The following is an 8954-nucleotide window of genomic DNA, read 5'->3' on the forward strand; positions in this document are numbered from 1 at the left end:
TCTCTGAAACTTTCCTGACAGTGGAGTTAATGGCGCTGTGTGTTTTCTAAAGAGGACCTAGTTCCACTATGTACAGGACAAAATTTATGGGAGAATGTCTCGATCTTTCAACATCTATGTCAAGCATAAGTTGAACCAATGATTTCAGTGTATTCATGGTGTGCCTCAGACAAGCCAAAATTCTCTTTTTCCTTCTTACTTTGTATTGACACCTAAATAAAACCTGAAAGCAAGTTAAGTGTCCATATTTTTAATGCTTTTTAAAGCTTTTTAAAGCTTTTTAAAGCTTTTTGAAATGTTTTGTATTACATTGCAAATAAAATGTTTTCTGAAGTGGTTCAGCAAGGAAATAAAATATTTCATAAAGTCTTGTGCTTTGCATGCTTGTATACTATATTTATTTTGCCACTTTTCTTCAAAATATGTTACAAATGAATTACAAATGTTAAAAAAATACAATGAAGTAATAAGTTAGAAATAACTTGGTTTTATACTCAAGGACGTGCTTTCTCCTGGAGTGGTATCTGTTAGTGATCTCAGTGTCTCATTTATGCTTCTGTGGTGTTTTGAACTGAACACAGTCAGAAGAGCAGCTGCAGCTTAATTCAATAAGAAACCTCTAATTTTTTAAAGGCAGTGTACTTAGAAGTGCCTGATGGATGTCATGGTGTGGAAAAAGTACTATGGCATATGTACAAACCAATCATTGCCCATTACTTAATTTTGTTTAGTCTAAGCAAAGAAAATCTAGGTATTTTATGTGTAAGATATTGTAAGATGCTATACGGTGTTTACAGAAAGGCAGTTTGAGGGACAGCTATAGTTGCCTGTACTATATCCACCAGCCTTCTGTTATTTTAGATATTTGAAGCACTTATATGATGCTTTATTAGCTGTCAATTCTGAGTTGGATTTTGCATTTTTAAGAATGAAAGGCATATGAGAATTTTTTTTTTCTGCACAGATAAGATTACTTATGATTTAATTCAGTAGAATTCATGTATTTTTAGAGACATGGATGGCTCAGTCATGTAACATGTGAGGCAGTGGCTTTATCCCCTTTTTGGAAATGTCTTCTAGCCTATGTACTCTTGAAGAAATATTACTGTTATACTGTCTAAAGAATCAGAAGGTGCATGTACTGGAATATGGGTCATGAAATTGCATATTCTGTGTGCGTTAAAGCAGAGCTATAAAGTTGAGATTTTCATCTTTTTTATTTCAGAAAGGGTATTCTTCTAAGGACCGCCTTCTGAGCTCTTCCTGGGTATGAATAGGAGTATTTTTATTGCTATCAAAATTCATCCCATTCAAACAGCTTCTGAATTCAAATAATCTGATTTAAGTATTTGGCTGTTGCTTTAACTGTCTGCTTATCACAAACAATTCCAAATCTGAAACAGTGTGATGTGCCTATGGGAGATGGAATTCCTGAATATTTATGCCCAAATGACACTGGTCTGATACTGACTGTGAGGTTTTTTGTTTGTTTGTTTTTTGTTTGTTTTGGATTTTTTCTTTTATTTGGTTTTGGGGTGGGTTGTTTTTTTTTTTTTTTTTTTGTTGTTGTTTTTTTGTTTTTTTTTTTTTAATTTTTTTTACATTTAGTTTGAGAATGGTTATAACTGTCAAGCCAAACCTAATGGCACAGACCCGAACTCGGTTTTTTCATTCAGGCCTGAAACCCTTTTTCTGGAAAGAAAGAAAGAGATTCAACTGTATTTGTTAATAAAAGGTGACTTTCTGGTGTCTATAAATGAAATAATTACCTTAGCAACTGTAATGGATGCAATCCAGTATAAGGCAAAATGTTTCTAGAAGTTAAATTTTATCAGTTTTTATTTATTTTATCAATTCTAATTTTCAATTAATTGAAAAGCAGTATCAACTTGTCATGGTTATCAACCTGATCATGGCTAAGCCAATGAAACCCTCTTTGTGTCACTTGATTTGTGTGAGCTGAAGTGCTTTGCATGGAGAATTGTTTTCTGTTAATAGTAATTTTTACTTGCAGATTTGCTGAGCCCTAGATATTCAATGACTGATCTGCGCTGCAGAATATTATTAAAGAAAGTATTGTTGCATACTCATCTACATTTTCCAAGTTAATCCTGAAGCTATCACCTGATTTGCAGATGTTGTATGACAGCTGGAGCAATGGGTTTAGGGAAAAAACAATTCTGTGTTTTGATTTTTTTTCCCCTATCACTGGACTGTTAATGACCTTCATTGTTTATTTGCAGGTATCTAAATTTGATTTTGATTTGGAGGATCTGAAAAAAGCCAGAAACTCAAAAAACTATTTAGCAAAATATTTTTAAGAATAATGGGCTACAATATAAATCTTTCAAGGGACAGTGCTCCTTCACCTCCAAACTGATACTCTGGAAAGGGAGTTATATAACTGCCTCAATTTTACATTAAAAACAGTAACAGAATTTTTGGTTTAGTTACTATAGTTCTGTCTTTTAATACTTGAGATGGTGTCACAGAATTCAGACAGCAAGAAGGAATCTCTGTGCCTGCCACATATGATAACATGGAATGCAATCTGTTTTTTTCTGAGTGAAATAAATGGATCTAACAAATTATTTAAAAATCATATTTTTCCACTGACATGAGCATAAGAGCTTGTGAATGGGTTTTCAGTATATCTAGCACTTTTAATTATATTAGTGATTTTAAAGTACTTTTATTATGTACCGTGTAGAGAAAAACCCTGGGATCAAAGAATTAGAGGAAAAAGGTAGAGAAACTAAGCTCATTTCAGCTCTTCATAAGGGCAAAGTGCCAAAGGTTTATTAAAATGAAATTCAAATCTACTGCTATCTTTTTTTTTAATATAATAAAATCCACTTGCTGAGAAAATAATCTGCTATATTTTTTGTAATGTATATTTTTTGTTCCAAGGGGTTATGTCTGCACAAAGCTCTGCAAGGTGCGTGCAAATTAAGCCAAACATCTTCTCTGAAGCAAGTATTTCTGGAGAAATGTATATGAAGAGCAATAACCTAAAAAATTAAGAGCATAACAATATGATAATAACAAGGAGAACAATGTTAAATTATCACAACAAATTTCAGAGTTGAAACCATGCCTCACACAAAATTAGAGAAAGCTTGGATATGACACATAGTGTCTTCTCCTCTTTAAACAGAAGGTATTTTGGAAATTGTGATGTGGGAGTGCGTCCTCTACAGACTGATAATATTGTACTGAATTGCATCGTGGGTGTATTTAGATCTGAGTGCTACAGACTAATTGTAATGTATTGAGGTGTGGGGTAGGTGTTTTCAGAAGCTACTTGAGTTCTGAAATGTTTTAATTAAAAATTTGCAGTAGACCTTTTTCTTGAGAAAATGATAAGTGTTACAGCCCTAGATTTGTCCTTAGGGTGAAGGGAGAAGTGACTGGCTTCTCCATTCCCAAGTCATGCCTAGTAATTATGTCTGAGGTATGGCAGTGGGCTGTTTATAGTAAGAATTGCTGTACCAGATCAGACTTCTGTCATGACTGAGACTCTGGGTGCACTAAAGACTCTGGAGAAAGGTAAGAAATTCTACTATAGAAGATTAGACAGTAACCTGATCATATAAAATATGCCTCTTAAATTGACACTTTCTGTGTGATGGGTCGCTAAAAGTATAGACTGTGTATGAAGTAAAGTGATTCCCACTGTGAAATATTATCATTCTAAAAGGACAAGAAAAAACAAGAGTTATTGAAGGAGATACTCCACAGGTTTCTGTTACGCCTTGTAATTTTGTTCCAAATCTGTTTTTCCGTAGGTGATTGGAAAAGGTACATCAGCATCAAATAGCAATATCTGGTGACTGTGAAAGGTAGCAGTGTGTGGGAGGTAAGGGTGTTCTTCACAGGAATATTCTGCATTCAGGGGCATCCTTGTACCTGCATGCAGCAGCTATAAATTATGGCTTGACTGAATGCTTGACTACAAGGAAAAAAAAAATTTGACTTCTCAGTTTTGCAGTTAAATTCATTTAATTCCTCATTATTTTCTTAGTATTTCCTTCTATTTTCTTCCTATATTGCCTTATCATTCCATTTACTCCCATGTCTCCCAAAGCTCCAACAGCTAAGTCATTGTGCAGCTGAATAAGACTTCTTTTTCCCTTTTAAAACTTTGTTTCAAGAGGTGTAAAATACATAAGGAAAAGGGGAATTTGTATTTATGAGAGTTTAATCAAGGTTCTTGCAGTTCCTTTGTTATGTTGCTTGTGTCCAATATGTAAGAACCATCTCTGTGGTAACAGTGGAGCTACTGTGACACCACATGTTTCTTTCCACTACTAGATTTGCAGAGAACTTGGAGACTGAAGAAAAAAGGACTAGATAGTTATTCCTGAAGGCAGAGATAGAACTTAGAAAGAATGAAGAGATACTGTTAATATGGAGTATTTTAAGCATAATAAAATTATGAAAGCAAAACATAATTGCATTTAATGTCTGATAAATGCCTCTTCATGGTGGAAGACAAAAGATCTTTTCCCAAAAGAAAGGTGGACTAAGACCTAAAAAGTTCTCAGTACATTTTTCCTGCACTTGGGAAAATTATCTGTAATTTTTAACTTTTATCCCACTGGTTGTGATACCTTAAAAAGAGAATAACTAAAAATAAAAAAAGAAGGAATGAAAAATAAAAAAGGAAGGAATTATGAAGGAATTCAGTTGCCTCCAGACACTGTAAGAATAGAGATTTACAGTAAAAGTAAATCAAACGTCAGCATTGCCCTAGAAGACATAGCTGGGACTTTACTGGCAGTTCTATTGTTTTTCAGTTTTTGTTCTAAAAAGTAGCAATATCCTAATCTGAGTAAGTCACATTATATGTTCAGAAGAAATAAGAATTTATGAAACAAGTAAAAGTATGCTGAAAATAGCATTTTACATGCTTTCTTATTAAAAAAAAAAAAGAGCTTTACGATTGAAAAAATTCCTAAATATTTTTGTTCTTTCACAGGAAAATAAATGATGTTTCAATTTCTCTGATCTTCAGTAGGGTATTTATAATTTACCCACTTATAAACTGATGAAAAAGCCTTCATGTCTTCTCAGTTAGCTGCATGATCTGTGATGCAACTTAAATGTCACTTTTCGCTGTGAACACCATTTGTTTCACCATTTATCACACCTTTGTTTCTTTATCTGTCACGAAGAGAGGACTAATTGGTCCTGAAGAATGAAAAGTGCTATATTTAGTGAGTTTAGAGTGATTTTGTAACTTGAAATTTTACATCTTATAGGTTGTCAAACATTAACTGACTGGTGACTCTTAAAAGGGACTTGTTACTCTGAAATATAACAGTTTCCAGCCATTCCTTTGTTACCTGAACATGTGTATTTTTCCATGCATGAGTGTATAGTCTTCTCAGTATTCTGCAATAGAATTTAAAAGCAGAATTTTCCTGTTAAACTTGTTGCTTTAGTATTCTTTGACAGCTCTAAACACTTGTGCTTTGCTACATCCTAATATAAAGACATGTTCAAATGTAGGTGGGTTATCCAAGTATATACTGGGTTGTGTTTGAGAGTGCTTTACAAGCAAAAATTGTTTTTCTTGAAGTTGTCTGAGAAATAAATGCAGTAACCTTCTGTGAATAGTAAATAAAACACTATACAACATGCAGAGAAACATAATGGAATGAGCTCCTTTCCTCAGAGAAACCTTCAGCACAGTTCAGTATGTTTTAAAACCAAACTGTGGAACTCAGCAATCACTTTGTCCAGTTAGGGATGTCTGAGTCAATTTTGATACTGTGAAGAAAAAAAAAAATGCTCCTGCTTGTGCTGTACGGCTTAGTTCCTTTATTTCACAGCATTTTCCTGTCTTTCTTTTCCCCAAGCAGCAAGTTTTTAGTAAAAGTAATTTCATATCTTCCAGCTGATTTCCACAATTAGTTCTTGAGTAGTACTTGAAACAATGCTTGTTTTCAATTCCAGTGGTGTCTGAAGGAGGCAAGAATGGCCTTCCTAGCTGTTAGACTCCAAAATGAAATAGTAAATCAACTGCTGATAAGACATATATATCATATTAAACACAAGGAATCCACCAGAAAATCATTACAGTAAAAAGCAACAATGTTGATTGATTAAATTGTATGGGCTGGTTAGTGTTAAATCATAGTGAGTGATGTGACATCATGATTTTACGTATCATATTTCTGTCAAGACAACAAAGGTAAAAGGCATTGTCATCAGATGATAACGGACAATAAGAGGAATCCTGATATTAAATTTATTGCTATGTTTAGATTTAGAAAGCAGTAATTCTTGTGTTATGACACTTACAAAATGACTGTAAATTTAGTGATGATGTAAAATTCAGAGGCAGAACCACTTATATTTTTGACAAAGTGCCAGCTATAAAGTATTTACTGTTCTCAGTGGTTCTGCCTTGCACACTTTAATATTAATCAGAAACACGAACTCTTTTGATAAATGTTTCTTATCTTTGTGAATTTAAAAAAATATTTAGATTTTTCATCAGAAGCTAACCTCCCCTATTTCATAAGAGCAACAAAATATTGTTATTTTTTAATTTAAAAGGATGAAAGTTATTTATTGTTTTTCATAAAGTATATTCTTAGCATATTTATTTCTTATATTATGAAATGCATAGTATTTACAAGATCCCATTCCTTCTGATGTTGATAGCCATTTATAGAGATAATTTGTGTTATGAATGCTAAGGACAGTCATCATTAGTTTGCTTTATGAAGCAGCAGTCACAGAGTCTCATCACTGCTCATATGTTCCTATTTCCTACCACTGACGTATTAAACTTTTTCTCATATCATTATTGTATTTACTGTATATATTTGCGACTGGAAAACCGCTGTAACACCTGCATTTGTCACCAGTTTCTTTTGTCTGGAGGGAGGTCAGAGGATGCCATGAAGATTCTTAGGGGGCTGGAATACCTTTGCTATGGAGTCAGCCTGAGGGAGCTGTTAAGTCTGGAGAAAAGAAGGGTCCAAGGAGATCTTAGAGCCCCTTCCAGTAGCTAAAGGGACTCTAAGAGAGCTGGAGAGGGAATTTTGAAAGGGCATGTGGTGATAGGACAAGGGTGATTGTTTCAAACTGACTGACAGCAAGTTAAGGTCAGACATTAGAAAGTTCTTCACTGTGAAGGTGGCACAGGTTGCCCAGAGAAGCTGTGGATGATCTCTAAGGTCCGTTCCAACTCAAACCATTCTGTGGTTCTATAATTTGACCTTCTCCTGAACTGTGTTCCCCAAGGAGCTTGTAAAGCAAGAAGAGGCATCATAATCAAGTGTTGGTTTTGTGTGTCTGATGGAGGCCCTTGAGATTTCACTCCCTTTTAATGTTATTATGACAAAGTTTGGGGTGTGAGACCAGAGGAAGAGAGCACAAATGGTAAATATTGCTGCAGAATTCAGTGGTGGAAATGCTTAAAAAAAGCAAGGGCAAAAGATCTGTAGATGTCACTGAAAACATCTGCCATCACACTTGACTTCTCAAGGTCTGCTTGCCTCCTGTGCTACTGGGAATAACACTGTGCATTCAATTATACAACCTCCCAAATTGCTTCAGAGTAGTAAAGCAATGGCCTAATTTTGGCTTCACTGTGGCAGAGAAAATCCTGCCTCCTCCACCCCCCGCCTCCTCTTTCAAGATTTCATTACTGGTTTAGCGTAGGGTGTAAGTGACAGACCATTGCCTTTTATACCAAATGACTACAAAAGTATTTAGCTGAAGAGGATTAATTTTTTCACATTCATGGTCAGGGAATGTGAGACTGACTTACATTAAATTTCCCATGCCATTTGGCTTTCTGAGGCCTGTGCAGTGAAAATTAAAAAGTTTCCATGGCCGGGATGAATTTCTGATGAATAGATAAGGTTGTGTGCGGAGCAGAGATCTGTGACCCTCTGCGGCTTGCAGTCAGGCACTCCACAGCTTCTTTGACATCAAAGGTTGCAGATTGTTTTGAATGAATAGAGCCCTTGCAAATCGTGTCTGCTAATCACAGAAGAGCTGGGTACCCGTCATCTTAAAAAACTAAGAGTTTGTGAATTGTGGCAGATTATTTAGGCCTTATTTAAGGTACCTCATCAGCCTAAATCCATGGAAATTTTAGCTGAAAGTTAGTTTCTCTCTTACAGTCTTCTTTCATTCCTCACATATCTGGTAGATGCACAGAGATACAACACTGCATAAAAAGGGAAAAAAAAGTAAGAGCACCTTATAATCAAAATCACTGGGCTATGCAGTACAGAGCACCAGAGAAATATTCAAATTTCTCATAGGGGCCATGAAATTTTAAAATTACAACCACACCTCCAGAATTTTTATTTTTGCAAGCAGCTTTAGAGGGCTAGCATTTTCTGAAGGAAGAGTGGAAGAGTGGGAGGCTGGAAAGCTGTCGTTTCATAGAAGTTTTCTTCTCCTCCTATACAATCTGATTATTCTAAAAGCTTGTTTTTCACAAACTTTCTTCTAGGTTGTTACAGGCCTATTTTTGTAAGGCTGCAATCCAGGTCTTTGTGATCCCGTAGCAAGAATAAAGGGGGTTTGAGCATTCTGATGATCTACCTGTACTTTGTCTTTTCTGACTAGAGCATTTTGTGTTTTTACAGCACATTTACCCCATGAGCACTGCAAAAAGGAAAATTTTAAAAGAAAAAAGAAAAAAAAAAGAAAAAAAGAAGAAGGAGGGGGGAAAAAATATTTTTGCAAGGGACTGTTATGGGTCTATTTCTTCAGCTTTCTCCTGGTGATTTTATAATTTTATAATTTTATTCCTTGCCTATGGAATGATGCTCTTTAAGGTCCCTTACAACATGAATGTATGAGTCTATGATTCCATGATTTTATGCAGAATCACAAGGGAAGGGAAGGGAAGGGAAGGGAAGGGAAGGGAAGGGAAGGGAAGGGAAGGGAAGGGAAGGGAAGGGAAGGGAAGGGAAGGG

This window comes from Passer domesticus, chromosome Z (genome assembly GCF_036417665.1).
Source record: "Passer domesticus isolate bPasDom1 chromosome Z, bPasDom1.hap1, whole genome shotgun sequence".
NCBI lineage: Eukaryota > Metazoa > Chordata > Aves > Passeriformes > Passeridae > Passer > Passer domesticus.